At 40.7% G+C, this 22104-nt stretch overlaps 1 protein-coding gene across 5 annotated transcripts in view; it reads right to left on the bottom strand.

Moving 5' to 3' along the window:
* The window catches only part of PCGF5 (polycomb group ring finger 5), a 47619-nt gene extending 37189 nt beyond the window's left edge, over positions 1 to 10430 (bottom strand). For 2 of the 5 annotated variants that reach the window (XR_005555875.1, XM_039335986.1), the window contains exon 1: positions 9748 to 9984. The gene's annotated coding sequence lies outside the window, so the exon portion shown is untranslated. Of the gene's footprint in view, positions 1 to 9747; positions 9987 to 10362 lie in introns of those variants that run through there. The other 3 variants (XM_039335984.1, XM_039335987.1, XM_039335983.1) reach the window with 3 other exon arrangements.
* Positions 10431 to 22104: the final 11674 nt, after the last annotated feature.

The raw sequence follows: 22104 nt of genomic DNA, 5'->3' as shown, positions 1-22104 counted from the left end.
ATCCCAAACCATTGCCATTGAGGTTCCCTTATACATATTTAAATTAAAATATTCCTTTAAATACTCTTTAAGTTTCTGAACATTCGCCTCTTGCCTAAATAAATTTTCATTCAACCTCCAAGATCTTCTCTCCTCTTTCTCAGCAACCAATTCCATCCATACAGGACTATGATCTGTCAATGTCCTTGGAAAAATCTTTACATTTTTTACCCTGAAATATAAATCCGTTGTAATAAAAAAAAGTCAATTCTTGAAAACGATTGATGTCTGTCAGAAAAAAAGTGAAGTCTCTCTCTTCCATATTACGTTCCCGCCAGAAATCTCTCAGTTCCAAATCCTCTTTCAAGTCAAAAAAAGCCTTAGGTAGTTTGGCTTGCTTAGAAGAAGTAGAAAATCCTTTCTTATCTCTATGTGTATCCAAAACTCCATTCCAATCCCCAATCAGAATAACAGATCTATAATCCAATGAAATCAATTTTTGGTGTAAAAACCTATAGAACTGTTCTTGTTGTTGATTAGGAGCATACAAACCCACTATAAGCAATTTCTTACCATACATTCCCACTTCAATCATAACATATCTCCCTTGAGGATCAGAATCTATTAATACAGCTGATAAATTTTTCTTAACATAAATAACAACACCCCCTTTTTTCCCAGGAGCAGATGATACAAAATGAGAACCCAATCGAGCATTAATCAAATATTTTTGATCCTTTGAAATAATATGGGTTTCCTGCAAACAAACAATGTCATTATTATATTGCTTCAAATAATGAAATATTTTCTTCCTTTTCAATGGAGAATTAAGGTCAGGAGCTTTGCCATCTCCTCCATCTATTAGCCTAGACAAGATTGCTTGAAGATCTACCATCGAAGATTGAACAAACGAAGATCTCTTAAGTCTTGCTCCTCCCACAGGCTCAGAAGCAAATTCTTGTGTAACTTCTTTAGTTTCCTTCTTCTGTTGCTCCTTTTCTTTTCGTCTATGCGCTGCTCGGCTCATTCTCTGTTCTTTCATCTCAGACTGCTGTAACAACTCAGCCTGTAATTTTCCAACTTTCATTGATACAGCATCTTCAGCCAACTGCTCTCCCTCCTTCACTTCCAAAGCTTTAAACATTATAGATGGTGATGAGCGCGCTCCCAGGACTGAGATATAAAACTCTCTTGCCTTAGAAACAGTATTAAGTCTACAACATGTCCCCGCGTGACTCACCACAATTCCAATTGGAATATCCCATCTGAATGGCATCTGTCGCTTTTTAAGTTCATCTGATAAAAAAGCAAAATCCTTTCTTCTTCTTAAAATTTTAGATGGAATCTCCTTTAAAATTATAACATCCTGAGCAGCAATCTGGAATCTCTTATTGTAAAATGCTTGTATAATTTCATTGCGTAAAGATCTTTTTCCAAAATAAATCACCACATCTCTTGGCAAGTTTCTCTGCTTTGCAATCCAGGAATTGACTCTAAATATTTTTCAATTTTTCTGAGTATCTCCTCTGGATCCCTCTCCAAAATCACAGCAATATCATTTGCTACCACCTCTCTCAGATTTTCTTGCATATTTTCCCTCAAACCCCTGATTCTTAAAGCGAACTCCATCTGTCTGTACTGAGACATAACAATTTCATCCTGTGAAGTTTCCACCGTTTTTTCCACACTTTCAACCCTATCCTCCAATGAATCCACTTTGTCTGCAACATCCTCAATACGAGAATCCAGCTTTTCAACAACAGAAGCAAGTTCTTTTAAAGCCAAAACTATATCCTCCCTCAAGATGTTATTTCTCTCTACTAAAAGCTCCTTCATTTCTCCTCTAATTTGACATACAACATTTCCCATAACATCCTGAAGGTCTTTTACCGTAAGTGGTGGTACAGGCAGAGAGGGTGGTGGTGATCTGGATTTAGGTTGTTGCGCTGGTAATATTGCCGGAGAAGAAGCCACCTTAGGCACAGCAGAGGTCGCTTGACGCTTAGAAGCCATTTTAAAAGGTTTTCCTCCTTCTTAAAAAAATCCAAAAGACCAAAAAAAGGAAACAAAAAGAAAAAAGAAACCCCTTTTCTGTCTGTAAGAAGAAGAAATATTCCTCCTCTTACAAACACCCAAAGTCCCAAAAAATTCTGAAACTATTATAACAAAAAAAATAAGCACTAAATTATTATGGCATACAATAATTTAAAATTGCATGAAATATAAAACATAACGTTAGGACTGAAATTTTGATGAGCTAGGAACAGAAAGTTCCAGAAACCATTCAGAGTCAATGGTTTGTATTTTGTTACTCCTATAAATTGAAAACGATCATTTATAGGAACAAACTTTGGCAATACTTAAAAGTCAACTTCTCTTGATGGAATACCTACCAAGGGATAAGGACTTTTCCTGAGGCTTTCTTGTCTCTATGCTTTAGTACACTCTAGTTTCCCCCCAATTTTGTCATGTTTCTCTGAACATTGTACCCTTTATCTCAATTTCCTTTTGTCTTTGCCATACAGTGCTAGCAAAATATTCTACAAACCTTTTTCATTCTGCTCACAGCTCATGGGTGGACATTCTTTTCCACTCAGTTCTCTCCCCAATTCATTTTATAGCTTCCTCTTTTCCTGCACGTAAATGATTCCTTATATATTTCACCCAACGTCTATCCTCTTGCTTGATTAATGCTTTTCTGGTTCGTATAACCAAATACTGTTTCTTTTCATAGAACTTTTTTTCCCATAAGGGTAACCCTCCAGGCATTCTCACTCTCATAGGATAATGAAAAATCCCACCAATTGCTGGTATTCAGGAAAGCCTCTGAAGATTGATAAATATACTATGTCCTCTTCTTCCAGCAGGCAAATTGTTATCATGACTATTTTCCTTGGTGTCTTAATGGATAGGAAGATTTAATATTATTGGTTGGTGAATTTTTATCTAGCTATTTTATTTTGTATTATTTGTATTGTTTATAAACCATTTAGAACTTTTCAGAATTAATGAAATATAAATTGCAATAATAAATATATTTAATTAAAAAGACCAAAAAAAACCCAATATGTAACTCAGATGGAAGTTTTCAAAGTTTTTCATATTTAGTAATATTTTCACATGAGGAATTTGTATGTAAGCCTATTAGAACCAACTACTGCTACCCCTTTATGGATTACTGCCTTGTCGTGGCGAAGGGGCTTGCGTAACTCAATGAAGCTATAAGCTATGCCGTGCAGGGCCACCCAAGACGGACAGGTTATAGCAGAGAGTTCTGACAAAATGTGATCCACTGGAGAAGGAAATGGCAAACCACTCCAGTATCTTTGCCATGAAAACCCCATGGACAGTACTAAAAGGAAAAAAGATATGACGCTGGAAGATGAGCCCCTCAGGTGGAAGGTGTCCAATATGCTACTGGGGAAGAGCAGAGGGCTAGTACTAGTAGCGCCAGAAAGAATGAAGCGACTGGGCCAAAGCCGAAAGGACGCTCAGCTGTGGATATATCTGGTGGTGAAAGGAAAGTCCGATGCTGTAAAGATTTTTTCTCCATAGGAACCTGGAATGTAAGATCCATGAATCAAGGCAAGCTAGACGTAGTCAAAAAAGAGATGACAAGACTGAACATCGACATCTTAGGAATCAGCGAACTAAAATGGACAGGAATGGGTGAATTTAACTCAGATGACCATCAGGTATACTACTGTGGGCAAGAATCCCTCAGAAGAAATGGAGTAGCCTTCATAGTCAATAAAAGAATAGGAAAAGCAATACTGGGATACAATCCCCAAAATGACAGAATGATCTCAATTCGAATCCAAGGCAAACCATTCAATATCACAGTAGTCCAAATCTATGCCCCAACCACTGGTGCTGAAGAGGATGAAATTGACCGGTTCTATGAAGCCCTACAGCACCTTATAGAATTAACACCAAAAAATGATGTCCTTATCATCATGGGGGATTGGAATGCTAAGGTAGGAAGCCAAAAGATAACCGGAATAACAGGCAAGTTTGGCCTTGGAGTACAAAATGAAGCAGGGCACAGGCTAATAGAATTTTGTCAAGAGAATACGATGGTCATAACAAACACTCTTTTCCAACAACCCAAGAGACGGCTCTACACATGGACATCACCAGACGGTCAACATAGAAATCAGATTGACTATGTGCTCTGCAGCCAAAGATGGAGAAGCTCTATACAGTCAGTAAAAACAAGACCAGGAGCTGACTGTGGCTCAGATCATGAGCTTCTCGTTGCAAAATTTAGGCTTAAATTGAAAAAAGTAGGGAAAAGCACTAGGCCACTCAGGTATGAACTAAATCATATTCCTGATGAATATACAGTAGAGGTGACAAATAGATTTAAGGAACTGGATCTGATAGACAGAGTGCCTGAAGAACTATGGATGGAAGTTCGCAACATTGTACAAGAGGTAGCAACTAAAACCATCCCAAAGAAAAAGAAATGCAAGAAAGCAAAATGACTGTCTGAGGAAGCTTTCAAATAGCTGAGGAAAGAAGGGAAGCGAAAGCCAAGGGAGAAAGAGAAAGATACACCCAATTGAATGCAGAATTCCAGAGAGTAGCTAGAAGAGATAAGAATGCCTTCTTAAATGAACAGTGCAAAGAAATAGAAGAAAACAAGAGAATAGGGAGGACCAGAGATCTCTTCAAGAAAATTGGAGATATGAAGGAAATGTTTCATGCAAAGATGGGCATGATAAAGGACCAAAATGGCAGAGACCTAACAGAGGCAGAAGAGATTAAGAAGAGATGGCAAAACTACACAGAAGAACTATACAAGAATGAGCTTAACATCCCAGATAACCACAATGAGATGGTCACTGACCTCGAACCAGACATCCTAGAATGTGAAGTGAAATGGGCCTTAGAAAATCTGAGCAACAACAAAGCTAGTGGAGGTGACAGTATTCCAGCTGAGCTATTCAAAATCTTAAAAGACGATGCAGTAAAAGTGCTACACTCAATTTGCCAGCAAATTTGGAAAACTCAACAGTGGCCACAGGATTGGAAAAGGTCAGTTTACATTCCAATTCCAAAGAAAGGCAATGCCAAAGAATGTTCAAACTATCGCACCATTGCACTCATTTCACATGCTAGTAAAGTTATGCTTAAAATCCTACAAGCTAGACTCCAGCAGTATGTGGATCGAGAACTACCAGAAGTACAGGCAGGATTTCGAAGAGGCAGAGGAACTAGAGATCAAATTGCCAACATACGCTGGATCATGGAGAAAGCTAGGGAGTTCCAGAAAAACATCTACTTCTGCTTCATTGACTATGCAAAAGCCTTTGATTGTGTGGATCACAACAAATTGTGGCAAGTTCTTAAAGAGATGGGAGTACCAGACCATCTCATTTGTCTCTTGAGAAACCTATATGCGGGTCAAGAAGCAACAGTGAGAACTGGACACGGAACCACTGATTGGTTCAAAATTGGAAAAGGAGTCCGGCAAGGCTGTATACTGTCGCCCTGCCTATTTAACTTATATGCAGAGCACATCATGAGAAAGGCAGAGCTAGATGAATCAAAAGTTGGAATTAAGATTGCCGGGAGAAATATCAACAACCTAAGATATGCAGATGATACCACTCTAATGGCAGAAAGTGAAGGGGAACTAAAGAGCCTCTTGATGCGGGTGAAGAAGGAGAGTGCAAAAGTTGGCTTGAAACTCAACATTAAGAAAACCAAAATCATGGCATCCGGCCCTCTCAATTCCTGGCAAATAGATGGGGAAGAAATGGAGGTAGTGACAGATTTTATTTTTCTGGGCTCCAAGATCACCTCAGATGGGGACTGCAGCCAAGAAATTAAAAGACGCTTGCTCCTGGGGAGGAAAGCTATGGCAAATCTAGACAGCATACTAAAAAGCAGAGACATCACCCTGCCAACAAAAGTGCGTATAGTGCAGGCCATGGTTTTCCCAGTTGCAATGTATGGCTGTGAAAGTTGGGCCATAAGAAAGGCTGAGCGCCAAAGAATTGAGGCCTTTGAACTATGGTGCTGGAGAAGACTCCTGCGAGTCCCTTGGACTGCAAGGCGTTCAAACCGGTCAGTCCTAGAAGAGATCAACCCTGACTGCTCTTTAGAAGGCCAGATCCTGAAGTTGAAACTCAAATACTTGGGCCACCTAATGAGAAGGAAGGACTCCCTGGAAAAGGGCCTAATGCTGGGAAAGATTGAGGGCTATAGAAGAACGGGACGACAGAGAATGAGATGGCTGGATGGAGTCACTGAAGCACTAGGTGTGAACTTAAATGGACTCCAGAAAAGGGTAGAGGACAGGAAGACCTGGAGGAACGTTGTCCATGGGGTCGCGATGGGTCAGACACGACTTCGCAATTAACAACAACAACAACAACTGCTACTTATATTTCTGTGAACTTCTGGGCTACAACTTCCTCGGCAAATGACAGAAAGTAACATCCTGATCATTAGTTCAGAAGCTAAGAAAGCTACGCATATGCAAATTAGTTACTGTAGTTCAACGTCACAGTAACACCGAGTCTATAAACATCTACCAACACTTTAGCCTATAGTGAGGATAAGCATGGATAAAAAAAGACATTGTTGTAATTACAGAAAAAAATTAGTATGTTGCATAAATGTTTTCTAAATCACAAAACTCATTAGATATTGTATGTCAGATGTTCTTATAGGTTCTGAGTAAGATATGAATCTATTAGACAGAGCTGATACTTTAACCAGTTTTGTACAAGGATGAAGTTTTCAGGTCTCCTCATAAAGATAGGCAAGAAATTTAAAGAGAAAAGGCAACATATGATACAATATATGAATACTGTTGAAGCAAGGATAATTTGTAAGGTTAGAAAGTCATGATAAAGTTTAATAAATTGTACCAGTAGAAATTAAATTCAAGTTAAATTTCTACTGATCTTTTGCCTTCAGTTTATTTTGCCCACTACTCCTTACTTTTTCTTACTTTGTTCAATGAAAGGGAAAGGCATGCTGGATTCATATACATATTGCTGTTCATCTTTTTAGCCATTCTGCAGCTCCTGGATCTTTGCTGAACACCAATTGCACCGTTTTCTGCTATTTTGAAGTGGGAAACATTCTATCATAATTTAAAAGGAATGTACCCAAAAATCCCCACTCAAAATGTTGCTATAGCTATATAAATGTTCATGCATACTTTGCAGTTCTCAGTCCTATAGTATTAATTGTGGCTTGGCCATCAAATGTTTATCAAAAATTGAACTACATCACAGCAGACCTACACCACTATGCAAAAAAACAAACCCTATTAAGTTCTGTAGCTCATATTTCCTAGTAGCTATATTCAGAGCAGCAATCTAAAGCAAATTAAACTCAGTACTCTACTAAAATTAGTGCTGACTTAGCTATTTCTGACTAACTTTCCTCAGAAATCTCAGTGGGGCTTAACATGTGATTCAGTGTATGTTTATTTAGGCTATTTCCACACCAATGATTTATACTGTTCTATAGTGGGCCAATGCTGTGGTGATATATTATAAATGAAGGCAGGCTTTAGATTCCTGCAGCAATAACTAGATAATGCTATAAGATACTATAAATCAATAATATGGAAATGGCTGTGCAGCTAAATTTCACTGAATTCAGGGTGATTTACTCCAATAGCACTACGTTTAGGATTGTAATTGTAACTTAAATTTAATTGAGATGAATCCATCAACACAGCTGATCGGGTTAGTTCAAACATCTGTCCATTAAACCACACTGGTTTATTGCCAATGATTTCAACATTAAGGATCTGAACAAAACAATAAATGAAGAAATGATTCTGTTTGTTTTACTTGCATGGAAGTACACTGCAGTCATGAAAATCAAGAAACCTGTTTTAAAGAACCTTAAATGATTGCATATTCTCATACTATAAATGTTTCAAAACCCTGAATAATCTAGCATAAAAACTGGCTATTCTATCATGTTCTGCTGTGGTCCATATTACTATGTTTAGTATGGTGGCATCTCCATACTATATTTTTTTTTTATTAAGAATCTCTTCTAAAAGAGCAGGACAACAGAACTTGATGAAGAGACATTGCTAGCTGTTGCTTTGTATTTAAATTAAATGTATATTACATAATTTCAACAAGCTCAAATGCCACAATGTCTTAAAATTCATGAAAGCAAAGTTAACTTCTGTAAAGGAAATCAAAGGGAATATGTAATATGTTAGAGAAATAAATCTACATTTCATCATTTCATATCTCTCTCCTTTTCCTTAAGGCACAAAAAAATCCCTATGTTCTTAAATAAAATTCAAAGCTTCTACTAATTGCAGACTACACGAATGTCATCTTGACACAAGATACTCCTCATTTAGTCATATATTTAAGATAATTTAACATGCCAAGACAAAATACAAAAGCTCAAAAGTTTAGTTCGGCTCTAAATGAAATTTGTTGGAATGGACACCGAAAAGTAGTTTTTATTTTTGTTTCTCTTCTGCACTACGATAACAACCCTGCCTACTTCGATCTGAGATCGCAAAAGCACCACCCCTAATCTAAAGCATGCATGCTCGCGGACGCGTGTAGCAGAAGTGAGTCACTATTCCAGGGAACTGATGATTCATCCATTCAGTCATCCTTTTCAGGCCAAATTAACAAGCAAAACACACGTGGGTTCCAATCCACAAATCCTTTTACCCAGAATCGGCGGGATTCGATACGCCCCTGAGTTCTTTTAACTCCACCCACGGCTCCAAATATCGATTACTTCTATTTTCCTTCATGACGAAAGAACCCCCCCCCCGTAGAAAACCCAACACGTGCCCAACAAGACAGGCGATACACTCCAGTCAATAGGCGTCGTTTCCATCCCCAAAATCTTTTTTAAAAACGTCCCTTTGGACTCAGGCACCTGCCAGGTCAGGTGCACGGTCGGCTCTTCAGTTTCACTTTTGAGATTTTGACTGCGCGTGTGCAAGAGCTTTCCTCCGGCTGAACAGGGCCAGAAACATCGCACCCGAGAGGGAGAGGGAGGGAGAGGTGTATCCGGCTCTCTCTTCGCCCCAGTCACAACTTGCACCGTTCCTCCTCCTGTGACACCTTACATAATACGGGCTCCCAGCAAATGAAAAGAGGAAGCCAGCAAGCAAAGCCGCCTTCGGGCACCGAGAGGAGCAGATGCTCCTCCGGACCAGCCACCCTTCGCTCTTTTGGAAAAAAAACCGAGTGACGCCGGCTGGGCTAGAAAAATCCGGAATAGAAGCGACGCAGCAGCTCCTGGCCGCCCTTGCCCGCACGGCCGGGGTGGATTTGCTTGGCCGCCCTCGGTTCCCCTTTGCTGAGGTTAAAGCCAAAGTGTCTCTTCGGGTTTCCCCCCAGCCGTCACCTCCCCCCACACACACCGTTGGGAAATGTCAGCCCGGCCGAGCCGCTTCTCTCAGCCCGCGCGCGCTTGGGAGCGGCTCCGAATTAAGCGGGGTTGGTGGGAGGACAGGAGAAGAAGGGGGGCAAACAAAAAAGAAGTTAACTCTCTTTGCCCGTCCTTGGGAACCGCGGCGGACGAGTGTCCGCGGCTGCCCGGGTGCTCCCAGGCGCGAAGTGGCCGGAGCAGAGCCGCTGCTTCCCTCAACTTGTTCTGACAGGGGAGCCGTTCCCCCTTCGCCTCTGCCGCCAACCCTTCGCCCGACGCCTTCATTCTTCCCCCCTCCCCTTTCCTCAACTTTCCTCCAGGGTTGGCAGAAGAGAGTGAAGGCGCGGGAGAAGAGCCGGGGCAGACGGCCCTTACCTTCCCCCGAACGCCCCCGAGAGCGGAGCCCGCGGACGCAGCACCGGAGTGCTGGATGATGCCGGGGAGCGAGAGGTGCGCTGGAAGCTGCCGTTCAGCTGACAGGAGTTCCGCCGGGGAGGGGGAAGGAGCGAGCGAGTGAGCGAGGGAGGAGGAGGAGAACGTCGAGAGTCTGCGAGGAGGAAGGCTCGCGCCGCGGAGTGGAGGGAGCGGTGCAGGGGGGAGGGGGGCGGAGGACTTTCCCAGAGCTTGTTGTTTACGCATTGCTGCCCTGCTCGGTGCACGCAATTCATTCTCTGATTGGACACAAACTGGGGCACAGCCTTTCGCTGCCCGCCCGCCCTCTCGTCTCGCACGGCCATGGTGCGGCCGCCACTCGGAGCCCCTTAGGGAAGAGCGGCCCGGGAGGGCGGCTAGCAAGTTTGTCCCGCGGAAGGGACTTCGGCTCCCGGGAGGCAAAGCTTTACGCACCAACCGAGGAGCCAATGGCATCCAGCGGGCCCGCAGCGAACACATCCTCACGCGCGCGCCACCGCTGGTCCAAGCTCAACTCTCTCTCCCCCCCCCCCTCCATTCCGCCCGCGAGGTATTCATTCCCCCCCCCTTTTTTTTTACCCTTCCTGGTCCAGCCGCACACACGCTAACCAGGACGCTGGAGCAAGGAGCATGTGCGTAGCCCTGACGCATGCTCCCTAAAGCTCAGTGAAGGCGCAGCGACGCTGCTGCCCTTAGATGTCCTTTTCGTGCCTTGATAGCGACGGGAGTTATTTAGTCTGCAGCTCCGAACCTTTTATGAACTGATCTCCTGTAGAAAGGTGTTGGGTTACTAAGAAGGAAAAACTAAGACGGTATTCTTATAGTTTTAGTCTTACCCATGGGAAAGTAGAGCTTTAAGGTGCCCGCAGAGCAGATGTAGAGAGAGTCAACTCGAAGTCAACTGATCAAAATAGGAGTGTGTGGAATTTAGGGGGAAGTATGTGTGTGTTCGCGTCAGTGTTGACTGGCTGGATTGGTCCCTGCAATATTTTGGCAAGATTTGGGAAGTGGCTTGCATTGCCTGCTTCTTAGGGCTGAGAGAAAATGACTAGTTCAAGGTCACCCAGCTGGTTTTGTGCCAAAGGTCGGACTAGAACTCAGGATCTCCTGGTTTCTAGCCTGATGCCTTAACCACTATAGAAACTGACTGTCCCCCAGCAATAGAATGGAAGCCTATTGTGGATGATTTGTCACCGAGGACTATCTGGAGAAGTGCAGCTAGGGCTGGGCTGCAGATCCCAGGAGCCAAAATTTGAGGGATGGCATACAGTTTGTCTGTGTCTCTGTGTGCCCTAAGATGGATCTTACCCATCTCAGGGCATTTGATGTAAAATGAAGCAGTAATTGGAAATTCATCCTTTATATAACTGGATGCAATGGCTTGTGCTAGTTGCTAGTTTGGGGGGGGGGCGGGAAAGCATGGTTAAAGATTGGTGTGTTCAAATCCTAAACCTGTATGTACCTGATGATCTGCAGGAGAAACTCACTCCAGGCTGTGAAATACATTCCCTGGAGATTGCTTAGCATCCAGTAAATTGACCATTAAGCTTAGGGACCTGAATCCAAGTACTATACCCCCAAATGTTTCAGGATAATCCCATTGACATAATGGCATAACTGGATGGGAGCCTTTAATTGCTATTATGTAGTAAGGAAGGTAGATTTGGCCACAAGATAATTTGTGACTAGCAGGCTAGACCTAAGGATTACAAGTGATAGAGAACCTCCTTGATTGGGCAAATTAGCTTCCCCAAAGGGCTTTTAATTACACAGCATATTCTATAAAACTGTGAAAGAAAATGGAATGTTTCTTTTTCTTTTTTTATTGAATACAAAGAAAGAAAAAAAGATTAAAAACATTGAGCATGGTAAATCGTCTTTGACATACATCTACGTCTTGTCAGTCCATATTATACATTAACTACATATGATATATCTATATACAACTGTACATTCCTAGTATCCGCCTCTACTTATATTTTTGTTATTGACCCCATTCTTTTTTCCCTCCATTTATAGAATTTATTCCATATTCGATAAAATTCTTTTTCTTCCTCATTTTTTAATCTTTTAGTTATCTTGTCTAGTTCTGGGCAAGACATAATTTTCTTTATTAGTGCTTCTCCACTCGGTGCTTCCATTGCTTTCCACTTTTGAGCAAATAGTATCCTTGTCGCCGTTACCATGTGTATGATTAGATATGTGTCACCTTTATTTACGTTTTTTCCTAATATTCCTAATAGTAATGTCTCAGGTTTATATTGGATGCTTTGCCTAGTCATTTCTTTTATCCATTCCCAGACCATAAGCCAGTACACCTGTGCTTCTCTACATGTCCACCATACATAAAAAAATGTGCCCTTTTCTTTTTTGCACTTCCAGCACATAGGTGAGTATCCGTTATACATTTTGGCTAATCTGGCCGGGGGCAAATGCCATCTGTAAACCATCTTATACAGGTTTTCTTTATATGATGTCGCCAGTGTAATTTTGTTATTTCATTCCCATACTTGCTGCCATTGATCCATATTTATATTATATCCTAAATCCATTGCCCATGTCACCATTGTTTTTTTAACCTGCTCCTCATATAGCTTATATTCCAACAAGTATTTGTAAATATTCTTAATTTGTTTTTTCTCCAGGCCTAGCAATATTTTATCTAACCCTGTGTCTTGTCTGTTAATAACCCCATTCTTGCTTATCCTTCATGTATCTTGGGATACCACCATTCCAGGGCTATTCCTTGTTGTCTTAATTCTTGTTTTTGTTTTAAGTGACCTTCTTCTGTCAAGATGTCTTTATATATAATAGTCTTGTCTTTCCTATACAGATTGGGATATGTGACTGCCTCTAATGGTGATAACCAAGCTGGGATCTTTGTATAGTGTTGACGTTTGACTATATTCCAGCTTTTTATTCTTGCCGAACCTTATGTCTCAAAAAATACTGGTGGTTTCTACTTTGCCCTGTCCATATATGAGCATGCCAACTCTGCTGGAGATCGTAACTCTCTAAATGTAGACATCTTTTATTTTCTAAAGTTATCCAGTCTCTAATCCCCATCAGGGCCGCTGCTTGGTAATATAGCTCCCAATCTGGGAAACCTAAACCTCCTCTCTCTTTGGCATCCTGTAACACCTTTAATTTTATTCTTGCCTTCTTTCCTAACCACACACATTCTAAAGTTCATTTATTCAACTCCTTGAAAAATTTCTTGTCTAATTGAATTGGAATGTTCTGAAACAGGAATATCATTTTGGGTAGAATGTTCATCTTCACTGCTGCAATTCTCCTGAGAAATGAGAGTTGTAAATTTTTCCAGCGGTCTAAATCTACTTTTATATTCTTTACCAATTTGCCATAGTTATCTTCTTTAATTGATGAGCAATGTGCTGAAATAACTATCCCTAGATATTTTAATTTAGAAACTACTTGTATACCTACTTTTTCCTCAAGGTTGAAAATGGAATTTTTCAACATCTAAACCTGAGCCCAAGATAATCCAAGTGCATATTCAAGTGGTGATAAGATTTGATGTCCGCGTTTTAACAAGAACATTTCTCAGTAAAAAAGTCTCCTTGTCCAAAGCTTCTTGATGGCTTAGCCTGTCCTTGTATTCCTGGACTGGTGCAAGTTTTAAAATCTGTGTTTTCAGTCTTACTGTTTTGTGAATTCTTTCCCTTTGTTTTTGTAAATAGAAGCTATCAAGGAGCAAAACCAGGTTGAAACAACTGACAGGGCACATTTTTTCTCTGTTACTTGCCTATCTTTTTCCCTATCCCACCATTCCCCTTCCTTCAGTTGCCATCGCTCTGGTTGGAAAAGCATTTTTATTAAGAGACAAAGAATGGCATTCCTGCCGCCTCATTTCTCATTTAGCTGGACCTTTGTTTTCCACTGCTGCATGTAAATGTAGGTTTTTCTATTATTTGTTTACTAAATATTGCTCCTTTGTCTTTTGACAAATAATACCTTTATCCCAAAGACTGCCATCAAGCAATCCAATCTGTTTCATCATTCATCAACAGTCTGTGTCATTCATCAACAGTCTGTGTTCACCTGGTTTTCTTTTGTTGCTAGTCTCAACTCAACCTTCCCCAATCTCTTGCCATTCAGATGGCTTGGGAATACAACTCCTTTGGGATCTGAAATGCCATCATATTTGGAGGGTGCCACTTTAGGAATTGCTTCCTCTATTTTTGCACCCCTTCATCCACCCACATAACCAAGAGAGGGGAATAATTCACAATTACAAAGATGAATTACTGCAAAGAAAACAGCTATGTAGGATTGAATGTTCTGTTTTAGGACTGATTTGGATTTGCCAGCTGGGTTGCCTGTTCTCCACCTTTTCAGTTCCTATAGCTGAAGGACAAGGTGGTGCTCAAAATTGTATTGGTCTTAGCCCTATAGAGCTGTATGTATAGGAGCCTAGTGGTGCAGTGGTTAGAATGCAGTATTGCAGGCTAACTCTGCCTGCAGCCTGGAGTTTGATCCACAGGGGGCTTGAGATAGACTCAGCCTTCCATCCTTCCAAGGTCAGTGAAATGAAGCCCTGATTTCCGGGGTGGGCTGGGGCAGTATGCCAAAGATGACACATGGTGAAAATTGCAGTACTCTATTTAGAAGTCCACCCATTATCTTCCACTGAGAAATCCTATTTAGTCCTATTTATTCAATCCCCCTATTGAACTCAGTGAGAGTTCTGAGTAGATATTTTATGAATGAGAAAATACTTCCCCTCCTATTTCTTAAAAATGCTGTTTTTTAAAATAAAGCATTTCTTCCCTTTGGTTGATCCTGCAGTCAAAGCATACTATTACACTATCTTACCTACTTAATACTCGTGATGTTTCCTTTTTTTAAGAAAATAATTTTAAACATCAAAACTGATTGTTTATCCAGTGCTCTTCAAGGTAACTTGGCATGCAAGAATTAAGTGAAAGAAGGTTTTCCTGGGCTGGGGAAAAAGCAGTTGAGAAAGCAGAACTTATTTAATTTCTGCACGGCAGCTTCTAAAAGCCATATGAGTTGGGCCAACAGAGGATGCCAATCCAAATAACGCTTAAAGGAAAAACCAGGTTTGTTTTCAAAACATCTGGGAAGGGCCTAAAAGTACATGGTTGAAACAGCATGGAATTCAAGTCCTTTATAAACAGCACTGTTAATTCACAAAAACTCTTAAGTCAACAGCTTCTGAAACATTCCTAGGGAGTTTGAGCTTTTGGATAAATACTCCAAGGGGAGATCTTTAAGCAGTTTATTTATCTTGTGTTTAGCTACAGATACATTCTAGCCAGAAGTAACACCTTTAAATCCCATTAAGTAAATGGAAAAGTTATGCATGCACTTAACTTTTTCCCATGAACAAAGCGAAACGCTAAACTTTTAGGGGACTTTGCTTCTTTCATTAATTATATTTATTTTACAATGAAAAGACTTTTTCTTTCTTTCTTTCTCTTTTCAGCATCCAAATTCTCTCATAAAGGTTGAAATGAAATAAAGTTTGATTGTGAAGTGCAAAATATTTTAAAGTACGGTACTTTCTTGTTTTGTGTCCATTTTCTAAATATAGAGAGAACTTAAGATGTGTTTATAAAAAGTAATGTTTATTGTAACATTATTTAGATGAAGAGGATTTGTTTGCAGGGGACCAGAGGGAAGTTATATTTACGACCTCACTTCATTAATTTAATCAAATAAACATGCAATTCCTAGACTCTGTCATTTATTCTCTGATAATACTTTTTTATGAATCCTGAAGCCTAAAATGCTGATTCATTTAAATGCAGATTTCCATGGTGCACAAAGCATAGATGAGTTCATCTGGCTAGATTATTATTTTTATAATTATTACAGTTTCATTTCCTCCATGGGTGGTTTACTGTTTTTTTTAAAGTTAAAAGTAAAGATGCTGTAAAGATCTTTTCTCCATAGGAACCTAGAATGTAAGATCCATGAATCAAGGCAAGCTAGACATAGTCTAACAAGAGATGACAAGACTGAACATCGATATCTTAGGAATCATCTTAGCTGACTGTGTTCAGCAGGTCAGTGGTTCAAATCTCACTGGCTCAAGGTTGACTCAGCCTTCCATCCTTCCGGGGTAGGTAAAATGAGGACCCAGATTGTTGGGGGCAATGTAAATATATATATACATCGCTTACTGGTGTACACCGCTTAGAGAGTGCTTGCACTTAAAGCGGTATATAAGTCTCATAAATAAATAAATAAATAAATCAGCGAACTAAAATGGACAGGAATGGGTAAATTTAACTCAGATGACCATCAGGTATACTACTGCGGGCAAGAATCCCTCAGAAGAAATGGAGTAGCCTTCATAGTCAATAAAAGAATAGGAAAAGCAATACTGTGATACAATCCCCAAAATGACAGAATGATCTCAGTTCGAATCCAAGGCAAACCATTCAATATCACTGCAGTCCAAATCTATGCCCCAACCACTGGTGCTGAAGAGGATGAAATTGACCGGTTCTATGAAGCCCTACAGCACCTTATAGAATTAACACCAAAAAATGATGTCCTTATCATCATGGGGGATTGGAATGTTAAAGTAGGAAGCCAAAAGATAACTGGAATAACAGGCAAGTTTGGCCTTGGGGTACAAAATGAAGCCGGGCACAGGCTAATAGAATTTTGTCAAGAGAATACGATGGTCATAACAAATACTCTTTTCCAACAACCCAAGAGACGGCTCTACACATGGACATAACCAGACGGTCACCACAGAAATCAGATTGACTTATGTGCTCTGCAGCCAAAGATGGAGAAGCTCTATACAGTCAGTAAAAACAAGATCAGGAGCTGACTGTGGCTCAGATCATGAGCTTCTCATTGCAAAATTTAGGCTTTAATTGAAGAAAGTAGGGAAAAGCACTAGGCCACTCAGGTATGAACTAAATCATATTCCTGAGGAATATACAATAGAGGTGACAAATAGATTTAAGGAATTAGATCTGATAGACAGAGTACCTGAAGAACTATGGACGGAGGTTCACAAAATTGTACAAGAGGTAGCAACTAAAACCATCCCAAAGAAAAAGAAATACAAGAAAGCAAAATAGCTGTCTGAGGAAGCTTTGCATATAGCTGATAAAAGAAGGGAAGCGAAAGGCAAGGGAGAAAGAGAAAGATACACCCAATTGAATGCAGAATTCCAGAGAGTAGCTAGAAGAGATAAGAATGCCTTCTTAAATGAACACTGCAAAGACATAGAAGAAAACAAGAGAATAGGGAGGACCAGAGATCTCTTCAAAAAAATTGGAGATATGAAGGAAACGTTTCATGCAAAGATGGGCATGATAAAGGACCAAAATGGCAGACACCTAACAGAGGCAGAAGAGATTAAGAAGAGATGGCAAAACTACACAGAAGAACTATACAAGAATGAGCTTAATGTCCCAGATAACCACGATGGGGTGGTCACTGACCTCGACCCAGATATCCTAGAATGTGAAGTGAAATGGGTCTTAGGAAATCTGAGCAGCAACAAAGCTAGTGGAGGTGACAGTATTCCAGCTGAGCTATTCAAAATCTTAAAAGATGATGCAGTAAAAGTGCTACACTCAATTTGCCAGCAAATTTGGAAAACTCAACAGTGGCCACAGGATTGGAAAAGGTCAGTTTACATTCCAATTCCAAAGAAAGGCAATGCCAAAGAATGTTCAAACTATCGCACCATTGCACTCATTTCACATGCTAGTAAAGTTATACTTAAAATCCTACAAGCTAGACTCCAGCAGTATGTGGATCGAGAACTACCAGAAGTACAGGGAGGATTTCGAAGAGGCAGAGGAACTAGAGATCAAATTGCCAACATACGCTGGATCATGGAGAAAGCTAGGGAGTTCCAGAAAAACATCTACTTCTGCTTCATTGACTATGCTAAAGCCTTTGATTGTGTGCATCACAACAAATTGTGGCAAGTTCTTAAAGAGATGGGAATACCAGACCATCTTATTTGTCTCTTGAGAAACCTATATGCGGGTCAAGAAGCAACAGTGAGAACTGGACACGGAACCACTGATTGGTTCAAAATTGGGAAAGGAGTCCGGCAAGGCTGTATACTGTCGCCCTGCCTATTTAACTTATATGCAGAGCACATCATGTGAATGGCAGGGCTAGATGAATCAAAAGTGGGAATTATGAGCCGAGGTGGCGCAGCAGTTAGAGTGCAGTACTGCAGGCCACTTTAGCTGACTGTGTTCAGCAGGTCAGCGGTTCAAATCTCATCGGCTCAAGGTTGACTCAGCCTTCCATCCTTCCGGGGTAGGTAAAATGAGGACCCAGATTGTTGGGGGCAATGTAAATATATATATACATTGCTTACTGGTGTACACCACTTAGAGAGTGCTTGCACTTAAAGCGGTATATAAGTCTCATAAATAAATAAATTAAGATTGCCGGGAGAAATATCAACAACCTAAGATATGCAGATGATACCACTCTAATGGCAGAAAGTGAAGAGGAACTAAAGAGCCTCTTGATGCGTGTGAAGAAGGAGAATGCAAAAGTTGGCTTGAAACTCAACATTAAGAAAACCAAAATTATGGCATCCAGCCCTCTCAATTCCTGGCAAATAGATGGGGAAGAAATGGAGGTAGTGACAGATTTTATTTTCCTGGGCTCCAAGGTCACCTCAGATTGGGACTGCAGCCAAGAAATTAAAAGACGCTTACTCCTGGGGAGGAAAGCTATGGCAAATCTAGATAACATACTAAAAAGCAGCGACATCACCCTGCCAACAAAAGTATGTAGAGTCAAGGCCATGGTTTTCTCAGTTGCACTGTATGGATGTGAAAGTTGGACCATAAAAAAGGCTGAGCGACAAAGAATTGAGGCCTTTGAACTATGGTGCTGGAGAAGACTCCTGCGAGTCCCTTGGACTGCGAGGCATTCAAACCAATCAGTCCTAGAAGAGATCAACCCCAACTGCTCTTTAGAAGGCCAGATCCTGAAGTTGAAACTAAAATACTTTGGCCACATAATGAGAAGGAAGGACTCACTGGAGAAGGGCCTAATGCTGGGAAAGATTGAGGCAATAGAAGAATGGGATGACAGAGAATGAGGTGGCTGGATGGAGTCACTGAAGCAGTAGGCATGAGCTTAAATGGACTCCAGAAGATGGTAGAGGACAGGAAGACCTGGAGGAACGTTGTCCATGGGGTTGCGATGGGTCAGACACATGGCAATTAACAACAACAACAATACAATATTATGGGGAGAAGGGAATATTCAAAATGTTTACTGAGCAATCAAGTACAATGGATGAACTAGGAAACTTGAGAGGAACTAACTCCTCTGCATAATCCCCAAGGAAGAAATACAACAGCTAAACCATAAACAATAGTTTATAAACCACAATGCATAGGTTCATGCACATGCTAAGGCAAAATCAAAGAAACCACTCATTTGCTACAGGCACTTCCACTGTTCTTGTTCCTTATGTCTTTCGAAATAGTTTGAGGCGGACTCACAACTGTCTTAATTGACATGAACCTCAAAGTGTACAGAATACCCAATGAAGTCATGAATATATCCTCTAGTGCAGGGTGTCAAACTTGCAACGTCATGTGATGTGTCGTGACGTATCATGACTTTTTTTCCATTGCCGGCAATGGGGTGGGTGCAGTTTTGCCATGATGCATCCGATCCGTGGGCCGGCAGTTTGACACCCCTGCTCTAGTGCAGTGGTTCTCAACCTGTGGGTCGGGACCCCATTTGGGGTCGAACGACCATTTCACGGGGGTCGCCAAACAATGCAGTCTGCCATTTTTTCCCCTTTTCCTTAGCTGTGCTACTCCCTTTTATTCTATTGGCTTTTGAAAGCCAATAGAATAGACTCTCTTGAATAGAGTCTAATTCTATTGGCTTTCAAAAGCCAATAGGAATTGTCCACGCTGTCTCTGTCCTGCTGAGCCCGCCAAAAGTCCCATTCTGCAAACGGTGCTGCACCAGTTGAGTAGTCCTCGACTTAACGACTGGTTGAGTAGTCCTCGACTTACGACCGGTTGGGGGTCGCGGCATTAAAAAGGTTGAGAACCACTGCTCTAGTGTAATCTTCAATTAACCAATATGTGGACACAAAAGCCCGCACCCATTCTTTATCCACATTCTTGATATGATATTTGGCCTTTGGAGCTACAAAAGAGAAAAAAAACTGTTCTCCATTGAAGATACATGTTTGGAAACTGGGTCTAGTGCAAATCCTGTTGAACTGTGGTTGAGCTGGAAATAGACTCAGCTGCCAGACCCAGAACATGGTTAAAGAACTAGCTATAGAGCAACAATTCTGAGATTTGTGTGATATTATTTAGGTGTAACATGAAGTCAAGCTATTTTGAGTTCAAAAGAGGAAACCTCAAAATGAAGTGATTTGCTGAAAAAAGTGAAAGTGAAAAGTTGTAAAAAGGATTGATACGCTGCCTTCACCTCCATTGAGATCTATCTACTACAGAATTCAAGTGCAAACTCAAGAAGAAAGTTGTTGTTTTTTATTGCCTTTTTCAGAAAAGCAACCTAGCCTAGGGTGGAGTTATCAGTTAACTCTTGCAATCAAGCTACCCTATTTGCAACCCTTTAGATCTGCTGCCATGTTTCACTTTTGTCCAGATTCTTTTTGAACGATTCTGTGTATGTCATTGCTCTCTTTTGCACTCAAGTAGTTTCCTCAACCATCTTCCCCTTTTTCATTCTTACTAGGTCCATTGTGCTTAGTCTTCCTTCAGTTCATTTGTCTAACTTTTCATTCCTGTCCTTCACATCCCTTTCCTTTCTTTCAGACTTTTTGCAATACCTTTACTGAATTCTGATTCTTCCCCATTTATTTAAAGATAATAATTTTTAGGCATACAGGTAATCCTCTACTTACAACCACAATTGAGCCCAAAATTTCTGTTGCTAAGTGAGGAGTTGTTAAATGAGTTTAGCCCATTCTACAACTTGTGCAGTTGTTAAGTTAGTCACACGGTTGTTAAGTGAATCTGGTTTCCCCATTGACTTTGCTTGTCAGAAGATCACAAAAGGTAATCACATGATCCTGGGACACCGCAACCGTCATAAATATGAGTCAACTGTCAAGCATTTGAATTTTGATCATGCGATCATGGGAATGCTACTGTGATTTCCTGCTTGGGCAGAGGTTGGACTAGAAGACCTCCAAGATTCCTTGTGAAAAATGGAGATAAGTCACTTTTTTTCAGTGCTGTTGTAACTTTGAACAGTCACTAAATGAACTGTTGGTAATGGAGAACTATCTGTACCTTTTGATGGAGGCTTCCTCCCTTCATTTATTCTTTCCTCAAATTATTCTTGAAGTGATGGTCCTTCTTCTCCCACCTGGGCTTCCTCCTTCCATCATGCTGTAAATGATAGCCCTCATCTTCCTCTATTTTTTTCTGCAAGCAACGTTGTGGAGTGGCAGATTCTTTGCATTTTACTAAAGTAACTGAAGGGGACTTCCTTATAAAGAATGGGGGATAGAAAGCTAAGAGAACTTAGAGTGGGGAAAGAGAAGAAAGGCAGTTAATAGCTTTACAGACTAAAAGGGGGGGAAAGGAAAGGAAAAAGATTTCAGAGGGCTTGAAAAAAACAAAACCATGGATAACTCTCAACCATATAGTCAACAATAATTCCATAAATAAGTAGTTCAGCTCCACTAAATGAAAGCATCCCACGTTATCTGTTCCTACAGTACTATTTCTTCAATAAAATTTGAATTGTTGAAAAAGAGCTAAACTGAATAAGTGAGAGAAGAAGGGAGAGGGCCTCTCCTCAATACTTTGGATTTAGGCTAATTAATTCCTCTCTTAATTAATCTTAATTTCTTTACCTCTTTTGTGCTTTGGGTCCACCTATTGGTTAAAAAAAGAAATTTCTTAGGTATAAGAACTGCAAAGTTTATTGTTTGGTGGTAGATTTGAGCGATCTACAGGTAGTCCTGGACTTATGACTACAATTGAGCCCAGATTTTATGTTGCTAAGTGAGACATTTGTTAAGTGAGTTTTGCCCTATTTTACAACCTTTCTCACTGCAGTTATGTGAATCACTGCAGTTGTTAAGTTTGAGATTCAGTTGTTAAGTGAATCTGGCTTCCCCATTAACTTTGCTTGTCAAAAGGTTGCAAAAGGGGATCCCATGATCCCAGGACACTGCCACCGTCATATGAATTGGTTGCCGAGCATCCGAACTTTGATCACGTGATCATGGGGATGCCGCAACAGTCGTAAATGTGAAAAACAGTCATAAGTCACTTTTTCAGTGCTGTTTTAACTTTGTGACAGTCACCAAATGACCTG

This window comes from Crotalus tigris, unplaced genomic scaffold (genome assembly GCF_016545835.1).
Source record: "Crotalus tigris isolate CLP2741 ecotype Arizona unplaced genomic scaffold, ASM1654583v1 scf7180000017663.5292952, whole genome shotgun sequence".
NCBI classification, from domain to species: Eukaryota; Metazoa; Chordata; class Lepidosauria; order Squamata; family Viperidae; genus Crotalus; species Crotalus tigris.
This window is presented reverse-complemented; position numbering and strand designations above follow the sequence as displayed.